This window comes from Metopolophium dirhodum, chromosome 1 (genome assembly GCF_019925205.1).
Source record: "Metopolophium dirhodum isolate CAU chromosome 1, ASM1992520v1, whole genome shotgun sequence".
NCBI classification, from domain to species: Eukaryota; Metazoa; Arthropoda; class Insecta; order Hemiptera; family Aphididae; genus Metopolophium; species Metopolophium dirhodum.
This window is the reverse complement of record NC_083560.1, coordinates 93,302,928-93,319,952: the sequence shown is the minus strand read 5'-3', so window position 1 is coordinate 93,319,952 and position 17,025 is coordinate 93,302,928. Positions and strand designations below refer to the sequence as shown.

General features: G+C 29.6%; 1 protein-coding gene across 1 annotated transcript in view; it reads right to left on the bottom strand.

Moving 5' to 3' along the window:
- LOC132935432 (uncharacterized) overlaps positions 1–16,517 on the bottom strand; it is a 33,245-nt gene extending 16,728 nt beyond the window's left edge. Inside the window, exon 1 of the mRNA XM_061001978.1 lies at positions 16,360–16,517. The gene's annotated coding sequence lies outside the window, so the exon portion shown is untranslated. The remainder of the gene's footprint in view (positions 1–16,359) is intronic.
- Between the last annotated feature and the right edge of the window lie 508 nt (positions 16,518–17,025).

The window sequence follows — 17,025 nt, the reverse complement described above, 5'->3', positions numbered from 1 at the left end:
CTCCAATAAACTGAAAAAAAATTGTCTGTTGTAAACAATTTACATATAGGTACAAAGTAGATATAGTTCGTTGGCATTTGACAATTTTTTGCTACCGGAACGACGGGGTTCTGTAAACTTCGAATCTTGGGTGTTCCACGAATTTACTTTGAAATAATACTTTTTAATGGCGGGATAACGGCGACTTAACCGTCCGCAAAAGGTCGAGAAGTATAGATACAAGAGCGTATAGCACACCTCGCAGTTGATGCATCCTCCTCCCGTATAGTAATATATATAATATTATGCGTATATGTAAATGTCGTGAAAGATGTTTATAGCAAATCCCGTTTTAATTATTACGTTTCAGTTGTCTCGGAATGAAATTAACTAGCTATGCGATTTTATTAGGTACCTTATATATTCACAAAATCAACAATTATAATGTACCTTACTTATAGCCACTGCCCACTATAGGCACATAATAATATCCAACAGGAATGTAAATATGTGAGTCACGTCTCACGCTAATAATTATAACTTATAACGTCTTAACACCAGTCAACGTGCCACTATATAGGAGCATTCCAAGCAGTTGAGGCTTATCACAAATACTCCTTGCAGGTATATATATTACAAACCTATCCTTATACATAAAGACCTTCAGTTACCAACTGTGAGAGAGCTAGCAATTAATCGATATACAAAATTACATGAAAAATCGTAAAAACCATACAAACCTAATTGTACTAAAAATATATTTCTTATCAATACACCAGATAACACATCATGTTAGGTTAGAAGGAGGTGTTAAAGCTATGTACTGTGGTACATTCACTTAAATACAGCGGGTCAGTCATTCAAAAATTATAGAATAAATAATAAGGTGTGGTTCAGCCTCTTATTCCTTCTCATATCATGTTATTACACTATAACTATTATTTGTATTACGTAGGTATTGTGTAAATAATTACAAACTGTAAATAAATTACTTAATATATTGTATAGTAACTTGTTAAACTGTATCACATGTATATAATATAACAGACCGCCATAACAATTTGAAATACTAGCTAATTTTCATAGAATCATAACGAAATTTAAGTATTTTGGTGTATATGTTTGTTATTCTTATTTAGTTATCGTCAGTTTCATTATTTATGAAAATGTACCTAAACGATGAATTATGAAATGTTTTTGAGTTAAGTAACAGATAGGTACACAAAAAAGAATTGTGATATATAAATGAGAAAAAAACTATAAAAGTTGACAATTTAAAAATATGAAATAGCTTAAAAGAGCTAAAATTATATCATGTCATTAAAATGGCAATCTTAATATTTAGTGACAATTTCAAGTATACTTTGCGGTCAGTCATTTTTGAGTTGTATAAAAAAAAAGGTAATCAATTTTGTGATTACCGTTGTTGCGTACATTTTTCCAAATTTGTTTTTTAATTTTATCCAATTATTTTGAAAAATGAAAAGTACTGGAAGTTTCCTACTTTTACCCCTTTAAATCCTAAGTTCCAACTAAATCCAATTTGCTACCAGAAACCACCCTCAACATTTAAGTTTTTCCTGCTTCTAAATGAGATGACGTCCAAAAAAAAAAAATATCATTGTAAAACCAATATACCTACCGCTCTGCTCGGAATCTAAAATGAGCTACAAATATTATTATTATTTTTTTTTTCGAAAATTGTATTTAATATTAAAATAGATTAGATAAATAATAAAAGTGATATAAATTAATATACAGAATGCGAAATTGTAAATGTACATATTGCTTTAAACTATATTTCAGTATATTATAAATTATATAATAATTATATTAATTTTAAAGATATTATAATCGTCTAGAAAATATAAACGGTGTTCAATTAAGTTAGGATCTAAGTTCTCCAAGGGATACTAATAATACATATTTTTTATTGTCACTTTAGAAAGTAAATACAATATAAAAAATGTAATTATTATTGGAAATATTCGTCGTGTATCTATATTCGAATTTAATTATTTCAAATAATTGTGAATTTATTATATTAAAGACCAATTAGAGGGAATCTACACATTTGGATAGTTTTTTGACCCTATTATATTTTATTAGTCTAGGTCCAAATTAATACTTCTTAGAAATCCTACTATAGTTGATCCTGAAAATCAAAATCCCTCTTGTTTCAAAAAATTATGACTGTCAATTAATTATTTTTATAATTTGTTGTTAATTTACTTTCAAAATCTTGTTTGAAACTTTAAACATACTTGAATTTATAACTGTAATTTCATAGGGTTCAATTTGTACATATATAAAATAAATGTGCCTTTTCTAATATTTCTTTGTTTCGTATGCTTATGGGTATTTTTATAACATATTTATTCGAATGACTAGGTTAATTTGAAAAATATATAAATATAATATGTCATATCACGCCAGATAAGATATAGAAAATCGAATCGTTGTTCTTATATTTTCACGTACAATAGAAGATTGGCCTCGATTCGTCAATACAATTTGTACTCTGGGCTTGACTACGGAAATAATCATCCCACACGAGTTATTGTGAGCCATCGAGATAGTAAGCTCTGTCCCACCCACTCACGTAACAAATTTAAGGGTAGTCTTGAGGGATTTCACCCCTCCCAAACAACCACCGAGTTCCGAGATTCGAAAAAACTGGGCACCCTCACGGTCCAACTGCATCATTAATTGGAAATCCTTTGTAATTTGTACATGGAATAATATTAATGATAGTATACAATATTATTTGGTATTTAATAACAGGTAGTACGACAGCATTGCACTTGATCTGTTGAATTTTTATTATTGTAGAAAACGAATTGGATTTAACGATATATGCATATTCATAATAACGGCGTCTCTATAATAATATAATGCGGTTACCAATACGTAGGTATTGTATATATCTTAACGGTTTCGTCGTGTTTTAATTTTCGTAACGCAAGTCGCAAGACAATGGCATATTATATTATATTATAACCTAGATAGAATAAGAACAGTTTTTACATTTAGAATACGATGACGATTATTTTTACAATATATATTAATACATAATATCTTATATTATTTTATTCTCTCGATGACCGCAATGTCTTAAATACGACTAAACGGCTACTCACGTATAATATAGGTACATTATTTTACCTGAGTACCTAAGTACCTTACACATAGGTCTCTATGCTTATTGATATGAGGTATATATATTTTACACCAGATAATACACTTACTATATTCAAAAACAAAATTGTTATAAATTCTCAGAAATATATTAATATTGATATTTGTTAGACTTTTGCTCATCACATTTGGTCAATGTAACACCTATTGTAATGAAACAAATTTTAACACATTATAATATTACGTTCAGAGCTTAAAGTGGGAAAAAATTCCAGGGGGACAAATGTCTCCAAATATACTATATAGTTATATATATATGTAATTTATAAGTGTAAAAACAGTGATTGTTCTTCTTCAGTGATACTCACCCCACTTTTAGCCCTGAATAATGTACAAATTTGTAATTTTTTTCATGTAAAATTTACTTTAACTCCTGAACGCTCGTTGACAGACTTCGGCTCGACGATACTACGAGGAAAAGTCTGGGGAAAAGAAGTCCGATGGCAAAAAAGGATATTGTTGAATTATAGAGAAGTCGTATTCTAAGAATTTCAAAGTTTATCTGAGCTAAGTAGTAAGTATTACAGGTGACAGGACTTTGTATAAAAATCAACGCTTTTTATAATATGACATAGATATGGTTCTGATAAACTACTATTTTTGGCTTTTGCTATGAACGATGATTTAAGTTATATCACTTATGCAAATAATTGGTTTTGTGAAAGACATTAATTTTTAAGTCCTGAAAATTGTTTACAATTACCTAATTATGCCATAAAAATAAAAATATATAATATATAAATGGTGACAACCTCTAATAAAAAAATATTTATTTTAAATAATTTTTCTTTCAGCCTTTTTAACACTTATCGGATTTTGATCGTCTAGAATCATGTTATGTACATGTTAACAAACACCGTGTAAATAATAATAAATAATATTTTTATATTTCTCGTAACAAAATATCGATGGTGCGTAATAAGGATGGAACTGTATGATACACATTTTCGTGGCCTCGGTCCGTGCGTATATTATATTATTATTTATTACTATATAATAGAATGCCACAGCACGTCACCCAAACCCTCCCTCGTGTTTCGTAATGTTTAGCACATTTTTGTCTGCCGGACGGATGGCGTCGTAGGGTCGTACGATGATGATAATATACGTATTTCACTATTTCCTAAACCAATTCGGTTTAGGTTAGGACGATATAATATGCGTTAATAATATTTTATCGTCGTCCCATAGGAGGCACCTATATATAATAATAATGTATACTATAGTTTATGCTTTTCAGTTTTATACCCATGGTCATTATATACCCGACGGGAAATGAGGCGACAGACTATACGGTGGTGATGACAACACCAAAAAAATAATACACACACACACACACACACACACACACATTAAATAAATATACTTAAGAGGACGTGATACCCGTCCATCTAATGAGCAGTATAACGCAATTTATCTACGAAAAATCGAAAGTTATTACATAGTTAATAACATATTTTGTCAGTTAAACCCTGCAGTATAGCGGTGTTGATCAACCCTAGGGAGATATTTTATATTATGTTTCATAAATAATTATGTATAGAAATAGAATATTGGTAAAAATGAATAAATTATTTTCTTTATTTATCAGATAAATATACCTTTAAATTATGAGTTATTCAAACGAATAAGAGTGTTTAAAATTTAATTACCTTCTTATTCATGCCCTCTTTTAAATGAAAAAAAAAACAAAATGATTTTTAATAAGGTGGGCCGCGTGTTTGCGTGCTATTTTTACTAATCTAAATAGGGGTAAAATTTTTTTGATAACTACCTCTGCTGACATGGAAGTAAAATCTTTAGGTCTGGCCAACTGGGGTTTTTTGGTGGGGAGGGGGTTGTGGAGTGGCTATACCATCAAAAATGAGTAGGTAATAATAAGAACAAGTATATATTATAAGGTCATTTTTGATTTTGTTTTTACATATTATTAAGTATATATAACTTTCTTGATTATTACAATCTGAGTAAAACAGCATAAATGATATTAAATATTAATAGATTTAATTCCTATGTAGTATGTGTTATATTATAATTTAATTATATATATTATAATATATTTATAGTAATATAATAATAAAACATAACTTCCCCAAATTTAAAATTTTCTAGCAGTAATCAGCGTGTTGGTTTAGGGAATTGATGTCTCCTTTGCTACCAACCCTTGTGCGGATACAAGTAAAAGCATGTTCTAATTATTATTATTTTATTATTGTTATTATTATTATTATTTTAACGTCGATGTCCCTAGTGTAAATCATATAGTTTTCCTCGGTCCAATTGGTTTGCGAGTCCGTAAACGGAATAGACGGAGACTATAATAATATAATATAATACCTATTATATATAGGTACGAGGTACCTACTGCAAAACCAGCGCGATAAAAATTTACAAAAAACACGAGCAACAGTACCTGAGACGTGCTTAAAGAATTTAATGTCAACTACATATATATATATACGTCATTAGCGTAGTGTTGCTCGTTTTTATCTGTCTTTACGTGCATCGTAGCAAAAAAAAACCGACATGGTCCACAGTTTTCTATATACATCTGCAGAATAAAATTGTGTATAGGTAAATGTACTATAACGTGAATAGATATAATATATAATATATATAATAATAAGCACATATTATGTTATATACGATGAGTACGACACTGTATATAGTCATAATATCTATAGTAATAATATACAAAATTTGATTTAAACAATTTTTCCAAATACGACATAAGCCAATGGAATCCAAACACTAAAATTATTAATTGCAAATAATGAATCCTAAATATGATTTCGAGTATTACAATGCTGAAATAGTATCTGACTTACTATATCTAAACAGCGGGTTAGGCTAAAACAAATATATACAATACTACCTATATCCTGTATGATTTCGTGTCCTACACCATATAGTAAAGGTACTAGATAGCTGCCAAGTAGGTACTAAGTAGGTATATAGGTAAGTACACGCAGAAAATGTCATAATTATACAAAGCCCGAGTAATATGCTAAAATAATAATTGTATCGCTATATTAATTATTACCTGCTATCATTTATCAGTTTCCTATAAGTGTTATTACTATTATTACCATCATCGTCGGGCATTAATGTTCTCATTTGTTTCTGATCACTATATATAAGATGAAAAGTGATTGCCCTTAAGTGCATATTTACCCACCTAACCTAGATACTACGTTTATTATAATCATTATAGTTCTGTAAAATGTATTCCCGCTTATACTGGGCGTGTATATATACGTGTAGAATAATAATTCCACCACATTATTGCACCCATGATATCAATCGCTCTTTTTGACGATATGAAAATCAATTCCAGATGTTAATATTCTACGGGCAATGGACATACGTTGCACAAATGTTCAAACGAAAACCTTCCGGTACACATTCATTGTATCGATTAAACACGCTTTAATAAATTATAGTAAGAGAACAAAAAACTAAAAAAAAAAAACTATTTTATAATTAAGTATAGTATTTATTTTGGTATTTTGGTATTAAATCGAACATTTAAAAAAAAGATAAAGTTCTTATATTTTATTATTATTCATTGCGATATGCCGACATGAATAACTGTCATGACGACATATAATAATATAATATAGCTATCGACCATCGGCTATAGATGCCGAATCGATATGGATTACAAGTTTTAATAAGTAATATAAACTAAAAGAGTAAATTAAACACGAATAGTATTTCAATAGGTCATTTATATACAACATCGATAATATAAGAATGGATAGGACATAAGAACTTATCACTAGAAAATTTAGTGATACATTTTTAATGTTATATGAGGCAAATATTGATATGATAATTGATAAATGATAATAAATAACATTTATGATTAATTAGTCATAATTAACCATCTATATTATTCTATATTATAATTACAATTAATTATGTACGCAAAGTTTAGAGTAATTTGAGTATTTCTATTTCTATTTTCAGGCACAACGATCAAAATACAAATTTGAAATTGACAAATGTTGTAAACAGTTTTTGGACATAACCTTAAAAAAAATCCCCATATTGTCTTTCTCTCTTCCCCAAAAAAGCACATCGGCCCCATATGAAACTGGTATAGGCATGTCATTCTTATATTATCTATGCTATACAAGCGCATTTATCTAGACGAATATCTATATAACAGTAAAGGAATATTTTTTAAAAGTTCACATTCCCCGCGATTAATCGTTCGTCATATTAAATGCCCGGACAATATAAAAAATGTTTAAATAATAATAATAATAATATTTACTACGAACCACATTATGGTGATTAATGCAATATAATGCAACACGTATTTCTCCTGCTCTGCCAGTGCTTCTACGAACATAATATTTACTAATGCCTAAACATATTATGTTGAGCATGATTTTTTTACGTATTTTAATTTTTGGACGTTACCTATTATTATTGTAATCACTTGCTGTGAAATACATTATGTGTGATATATTATATATGAATATTCTCAACATTTCAAAGGAGGACATTGAAACATTACCCTTTATAAATAATACGCCTGCGGTCTATGCAGAATGTAATCAGCGAATTAGGGATTGCAAAGCATGTAATGTGTCGCTTATACCTATTATAACAAAGGTATACAGAGAGTGAACTTGACAATATCTTAGGAAGGGATCTTGAATAATATTGTTTTTAGAACTTACTACCTGGGTATTTAAAATTGTTCTGCAATTATCGAATTGCTCACAGAAAAAAATAAATTTCTTTGAATTTTCGATTACTGTTTACGATAAAATAATCATTCCCTTTTGATTGTATATGTATGGTTTATATGTATACCAAAATAGTATGATGCACACATTAATACGCACATTATTTCTTATAAACTACACATTTTGTCCGATAAAATATATGATTCTCAGACTCTCGGTGTGCCAATTATTTAATAATAATAATAATAATAATAATATTATAGAATGCACAGCAATAATAGAACACAAGAGTAGGTTTTTTAGAGCCCTATAGAATATAATATCTTGGAATATTTGAGAAAATAACAATATAATTTATTTTAGTTTTCAATCATTGCAATCAACTTTAACTTTGAAATAAGTAAGTTGTACCTATAACATTCTTGTTTGAAAATCATTTTTAGTCGGTAACATCAATTTGTGCATCCAATAATTTTGATACACACGCAATAATATGTATTCTATCAAGTGCTGATTGTGCTTTTATTGTCGAAAAAATACATTTTTTGATTTGCATTTTTTTAAGTTAACGATTATTTTTGATTACTTTTCTCGTTATTTTCAAGAGAATAATATTTTAGTATAGCATCATAATTTGACTTATTTTTAACAGCATAAAACCCCGGAACTTAAACTTATATAAGTACGTGTGAACCGATATTCATTGTTGGCGCAGTAACCGCAAGTACCGCGATCGTCCTTATAATAATATAATATCGGCGGACGATTATGCTACTCGGCAGTGATACTTACGCCAAGAATGTCCGTCCGATCAGCTGCAGTTAAACACCGACACACGCGTATAATGTATATATATCATATTTAGCTAGGTATGTAGTAATTGTAATTGAAGTCCCTCTCACTTGACCCGCACGCTTATATGCCACCGCCGCCGTCAATCGTATATAATAGATCTATATAGGTAATATAATAACAACAACTAATAAACGGATTCTCTCTCCCGGTCAACGCCATTTCCTATATTGTTATATGTTTCGTATTTGATCGATCTGCGCTCGACGTCGTGACGATACCATGGTATTAAATCATTATATCTACACGTCACCTGTTGCACAGTCTACAAAAATAATATGTCAATTATTGCTTATTTTATTAGTTTACGATAACACGCAAATCCATTGGCGGAAATCGAGGGGGATTGAGGGGGCCTAGCCCCCTCCCCAAAAAGTCCGTCAAGCACCCTCCTTTTTTTAGTTTTGTATAGATTCGAATCCTTCCGCTCACAATTATGCTAGTAATGTTAGCCCCCCCCTGAAATTTTAATGGATTTCCGCCAATGCGCAAATCTCGTGATTTATGTATAGGTAATATATATTTGGGCCGGAAGAGAAACAATGCCAACAGCAGTTCCTTCGTGGATCTCGATATCACGTAAAAAAAAAAGGTACCTAATACTATATAATAATACAGCGTGATTCACCAATCATGCTCACACCCATTTATTCATTTGATAAGAAATTTATTCAAATTCTGATTTTTGGCATTTTTAAATGTACTTAGAGACCGTATTTTCAAATTCTTGAATTTTTTTATACTACCTACTTAAGAAGTGTCCTATAGAAATTCAAACTTATATTTTTCAATTGAAAACCTCCTTTTTTATTTTAAATTACATAGGTATAAAAGGTAATATTTTTGAAAATGTTGATGTACCAAATTCAAAATTCAAACGAGTATAGTTTCTCAGTTAGTCAGTTGTTAAAATGTTAATACCTACAAAGGATAATACTAAAAATGGAAAAATATGAAATATATATAATATTGGATTTAGTATTCATTATAAAAGCTTGAATGCTTGGTCAACCATCCTGTATACGATGATCTGATATTTTTTTTTGCGGTTATATAAGATAAATATATTGACCATAGACCAATATGGATTATGGACCGATAAGTACGCGCGTTTACATAAATCATAATACTAAAATATATTATACACTTAATTCAAATTTCAAGAGGTTATATAAACACATTTTAAGGCGTTACAGTCTTTTACACTTTTCACATTTAAATAAATAAACGAAATTGTGGGAGATGTTCAGCCACCTACGTCTTACACATATTACCTTTGTAACAGCGATGTGGATTACCTTGTATAAACACCGATTTTAATTCACTAATTTATACATTTTGGTTTTAATTGTTATATTCATTACTGACAATTAATACAATATATATATTATTGTTAATGGTATGCGTAAAACAGTTACAATAGTTACCTAAGTTACCTAACCTAACCTACAATCCTACATCAAGATTATAAAAGCACGTATTCAGTTTATAACCTCGGAAATCAAAAGAAAATCTAACAACCATAACATAGGTTGATAAATCTTTGGAAATTTGCTTCAAGGTAAATTCATGACAACATAACTTAAACGTGAACGTTTGAAGATCGTGGAAGTACCTAAATAAATTGAAATAGTTCAAAATATAAGCCTACGTTGTTAGTGTTAATGCCTACAATAGTTATAAGAGTTTCTTTAGATTATTGTAATTGATTTTGATTACTGTATGGTTTTATATTAAATATATATTGATTTTTTGAATTTTCCATTCATATTTTATAAGCCAACTGTAAATTTATAGGTAAGAACCGAGAGCCAATATTTATAATCGAAATCAGCCAATTTAATTGCAGCAATTACATTTTCTGCGATGTACATTAATTTTATCGTATACTTTAAGGCAAGGTATTCGTTTGGTATTCACATACCTTTAATAGTGTTCATTTCAAAATGTTTTTTACTACATGTGTAACAGTCTAGACGACATTTAATTTTTTTTTTTTAATTTGTAATAATCATATATTACATACTATTGTTATTTGCTGACCAAATCCCACTTTTCCACTTCATGAAGTTCCATCAATAATGGATGGTTTCTTCAAACAAGCCTATACTACTGCCTTCTTATTTTTAATATGCACCAGCACCACTTGTTCTTATTCTTATATTGTATGAAACTGTAAAACCGCATTTACATATGCATAGGTACCACGCATTATAGATACCTGGCTATTACCTATATGGAAATAAATTAAAATATATTATGCATCTGATTTTTTCTATAAGTTCTATTTTAAATATTATTAATACTTATAATAAAATAAATAAGATAAAGTTTTTAAAATTTTTGAGAATTTACAAGTTACAGGTCTATATTTTTGATTGATAAAGATAATTTATGCTATACTTATCTTTCTATCATTATTCTTTTTCAATTAAATGTATATTTAAAACAATGTTTATAAACCAAACTTGACATATTATTATACTATTATCTATCTATACTTTTTCTATTCCAGTGTAAAAATCATAGAAATATATATTTTAGCTGTAGGTACCTATTTATAATAAAAATAATAAGAAATCAAAACATATTAATAACAATTATTATCGAAAGTATATATATATATACTTATGATAAAAACTTTTTTCAGTTTTTTACGGTAGTTTAGGTCATCAAAATCCTCATAAATTTATCACGGCTCCGTTCTATATACAAACGAGATGTGGTCAGATAAGATGTATAATGAGAGTAATGTCCCGTAGTTTTTTATAGGCCACACGGGTTATGTACATCGCTATATAGGCGACTATACCAGATAATAGTTCCAAAATTTCTTTCTAGTTCTACAACTTTTTTGTCATTTTTTATGCGACCAGTTACTATTTGTATGTCATATACGAACACATTGGAACAGATGTTGAGTAAAAAATAATTGTTGCTGACATGAAACATATTTACATTTTGTTATAATAAAATACTTATAAGTCTTATCTTGTGTGCACAAACTGAGGTTTAATTATGAGATTCTTTTGTAAAATTAAACATGTTTAGTGACATGATTGACAAAAAATGATAAACCTAAATTAAATGTTCTAAATAAACAGAACATGAGCAATAATATAGTTTGAAATATAGTAATATCAACTCCCAATGATCTACAGAACAAATGAATATACGTAGAAATACTAAAATACTCGCATATTACTCATATAAGTTATGTGACGTCGCAATGATTACGAATCACAGTAAATAATCTCGCATGGACAGTGGGCACATTGGTAATGAAGTAATGTATATCAAGCTCGATCTCGTGTTTACACAAACTTTCATAATTTAAACATAGGTACATTTTACAAAATAATTTTAAACTGAGGTAAAAATATAGAGGAGAACCGTGATATTTATCAATGACCACCCATAAATATTATAGAACTGTATTGGTTTGAATTTAAATCACAGACTAATAGTCACGATGGAATATGGAGATGTAACTCTATAATTATATAACTATAAAAGCGATCAGAAATTACTTTACAAAATGTTTTTAGTAACGTAATTATTGTCCAAAGTACATACAACCGATGTTTTAAGATCCTTAAGGGTAATTAGTTTAAAGTTTGTGGATACCCATTAAAGGTTCCCAGATACATTCCACGTAATCATTGCTGAAATTGAGCTTATATACTTACAATTCATCAGCAATTTAACGATCAAAAATCAAAATAGGGGATTTTAAGCAGAATATTTCGCGGCTGAGGCCATCATAGTGTCGTACGATGTAAGTATAATATTATATGTATTGTTATAATTTAGAGTAGATAGTAAACGCGATAAAAATATAAACTTTAAATGAAATATTATATTTGTTGTAAAATATTTTATATATTTGGTCAAATTAACCATTTCTTTTTACGTTATCCTAAAAAAAGTTAATTAAGTAAAGTTTAAAGTTTAGCTGCTTTTTTTAAATAACTCGCCCTCATTTTGTGTAGGTTAACTACTAACTGATTATATTATTATATAATAAAGAAATTTAAAATAAACAGGAACACAATTGAAAAATTACAAGAGCCATTCATTACATATTTTGAATAATGAAGGTTTTTTATGTTGTGGTCAGTTAACTGACAATTGTAGACCATCTTTCTCGCAAAAGCAGCTAGCCATCAATACCAGTACATCACTACAAGAGCACTTGATGGAACTGTGATTTTGTATTTTACAAATGTTTTTAAGACAATCATGTAACAGTTTCCATGTATTTAATTAAAATAATTACTAGTTTTATAAAAATAAGAAAACAACTTTTTTTAATTAAATTAAATTATAAAAAAATAACTAAGTAAAATTATTAAACCAAAAGTAACTAAGTTCATAAGTTTAGTAATTTTTAAACGTACATTGTTTAACTATTTAAGTTAAAAGTTATAGAAAAAAGTAGAAAAAAGAGTATTTTCCTCACAGTTCTTAGAAACATGCTTACCACATTGAAATTTGTAAACAAAATATTTATAAAGTTATAAAGAATTAATACATTAATATTCAAACAAATTGTCAAAACCACAAAAATCAAACATTCATTTTAATTAGAACAAAAGTACGGTATGGTTAATTTTTAAACGATAATTTAATTGATTCAGATGTTTTATTTCGAAAAATTGTTCTTAATAAAATCATGTTTAAATGTATTAACATGCTGTTTGTAACTGATGGACATAATATATAGAAAAACTTTGTTTAATCTAAAAAATTAAATCGTAAAAATATATTCTCTGAAAAAATGTATCGAACTTTCATGACTTTCTTGCTCCTGTAAATAAAGCATACAACCATCTAAAATGGCACACATGAAGAAGTTTTATGTTTTATAAAAATGCATTGAAATTGCATTTGGAGCTAACTAATGCAACAAAATATAGGTACTAAATTTAATAAATCATAAAGTAAATAATATTTTATTTATATTTGCATATGAGAAGTTATACATTTATACATGCTTTATAAATAATAAACTTATTCAGATGCATATTATTATGTACATTTTAATATAAATACCTATAGGTATACAGAAAAATATTTTTATTGTAAGTTATGAGTTCTGGTAAAACTCATAAAAGAATACCGGGCTATCTGAGTGCGAGTTCACATTTATACACATTAATAGACACTAAAAATGTAAAATGCAAACTGCCTTCATATGGGATTTGATCCTTATCTAATACATTATATCAAGTAGGTACCTAGACCGTTTATACCTACCTATATTACGTATATTATATTATAATAATATCATTGTTGTGTATTTTAAATTATTGTAATGTATCAAGGAGTTTTGAATGTAAGCTATATGGAATATGAATCGAATATAAAACACTAACCGTATAATGAAATTGTTAATTGATTTGTGTTGGGTAAGTAAAATGAACACCGATGATAAATTATACATAAAGTACCCACCTATAATCAAACAAAAGTGTGTTACATAATACATGAGTATATTTTTTAAATATGTATACACGTTGGTCTGACAGGTATAAAAAAGACGAGCATTTAACGATTTATTATTTATATTTCCGAACATTTTAAATCGGTTTATGTATATGTAAAATAATTATTTTTAAATAAAAAATGTAACAATAATTACAATTTACAACCCATAAACAAGTAGTTTATAAAAATATTCATTCAAATATTAAAATATATAACAACTGTTGTTTAGTCTTAATGGCGTACATTTTATAGTTTGACTTCAAGTTGTAAGCACCTATTTGCATAATAATTATTGTTGAATGTAACGCGGTAAATCATGTAAAATTAACATCAATTATGAATTAAACCCATTCAAACTTAAAATAATATAATATTATACCTAACAGTTATTTATTAAATCATAATTGATAAGGAAAAAAACGTTCTATACATGATATATCCATAAAAATAAAACCTATGTACATGTAACCACATAAATTTTGTTTTGAAAATCAAACCCGTAATCATGCGTAGGTATCGTTGAGTTTGTAATAATTTGCAAACCGATAACCGCCTGTCAGCTACCACCTAGGTACATGGACACAGTGTGGTATCATTATAATTTCGTTGCTCTATAAATTAAATAACACACTCCGGATAATATTGCGACGTGTTAGCTTAGCTAAATGTGTGTGTAGGTACTTGAACGATGGATTTACAACCGCGGTATAGTCGGGCCCGTTTGGCGTTTATTTATAGTATAGACTTTCATCGGACGTGCCCAATCCGTGTCCTATAGTGTTACATCGTACCGGACTCTTACCTCTACCTAGCGTCAATATAATTAATATTATTTATTATTGTTATTACTTATTATTATTAATTATTATTTATTGCCTGTTTACGTTCAAAGTCTTCAAGTATGCCGCCAGTGGTTGACATCGAATGCGAAATGGCGGAAGCTACAGCAGTTAAAGGTTAGATTATATGTACCTTTAAAGACTGCGTCGATTATTATACTGAAAACGACCACCTGTGACTTGTATGTGATGTATAATTTATAAAACTTATAAATTATGTTATATGTCACCCAAATGATCTTTTTTTTCAACTTTGGTGGGCAAAACGGGACGGACACAATTGAGAATTTCTCTATAGCTAAGGGGGCTGAAGCCCCCTCCCTAAAATACTATTAAATACGCCCTATCTCTTGTCTATATATTTTAGTTAATTTATACAAAAACCGTGTAGCAATAGTCTCCAAGTTCTAACAGTACTATTATATACCTACGATATTTTATACATATTTCAATTAATATATATTACATATTTTAATTATATATAGGTGCTATTTTACAACCCTCTTTTTTCGTTCCTAGATTAGCCACTGTCCCACAGGTGTATTCAATTTTGTATTCAATTTTATTCAAATTTTCAACTATATGGCTGTATAATATTATTATTATAGCTGCCATAAGCCGAATTCACATCTATGCAATATTCGCTCGCTTTTTCTCGCATGAATTATTTCATGTTAGAAGAAAATTGTACGACTCCAACCCGTCACAAGCTCGCAATAGCTTAACAAAACATGCACGCAATTATAATTAGATTTGAAAAAATCGCAAATTTGTGAACCCGGCTCAAGGTCGTGTTTGCATTTTGACAATTTGTTGCGCGCCAAACTTTCAATAATATACAATAATAATACTATGTAGTATGTACCGTGCACGATATTTGTGTCCAACGTCTATCATAAGATAAAATGAAATAATTATGTAAGTATTTAACCAGACAACGAAAGTTTGCTTTTCAAAAGTTCACGAAAATGCTATTACCTACTTATAATTAAATTTAACAAAAAACACGCAAAAGAAAAAAAAACATTTTTAACCCATGCCAACAGACAGTCCTAAGTCTGTTAAAATGGAATATTATTTTCTTTTGGTATCTAACTGTAGTGTGCGCCGAATATTATTATACGTCATTTAGCACTTTATTCGTTGGGGTGAACGGTTTTTCTTGTTCTTGCACGTCGAAGAACACAAACATAATATACTTCCTATTTTTTGAAAACGTGGGAGAATTGACGTGTGTCTCATCAACAGGCAGAAATCATATTTTCATAATTTATTATTATTTTACTAGGTGTACTCACGGTTTGAGGTGGTCTGCCTCGCGCGCGCACTGTCGGACGGTGGTGGACGGCGACGACGACGCGTGGCGAATACACCTTGCACAAGAGCGGTGCCGAAGTAACTGGCCGGCTGCGGTACGGCGTACGCGACTGCTGCTGCTGCACTGTCTGGTCGCCGGCCGAGGACGGTGTCTCTCTCTCCTCCGCCGACGCCACCACCGCCGCCACTACCGCCTCCCCCTCATCATCAGCCACCACCGCCACTACCTCTTCCACGCGGAGACTACCTACTACGTACGACGAACGGCTTTACACATTATATTATTGTTATTATTATTATTATTATTACTATACTCTCTGGAACCGAAATAATAATAATAAAATCGGCATCGGGACTACACAGCTGCTGCTGCTGGTCATGACGCCGTCGTTGTCGCTCTGCCAGCCAGCCAGCCTGTGTTATTGTTGTCATATCATTATTGTTATTCTACGACGGATTGCGAGACGACTGAATGTTCGATAGTTGTGTACCCATCTACTACCCAGTAGGTTACCTGGGGGCGATATGGGTACCGGTGGTCACGCATTGTTTTCGTCCGAAAACCGCGTATACAACAGTCGAAGTTACGTACTGCAGTTATGGGAGTTTAATAATTGCGCTTGAAATTACCTGAGATTTTCAATTAT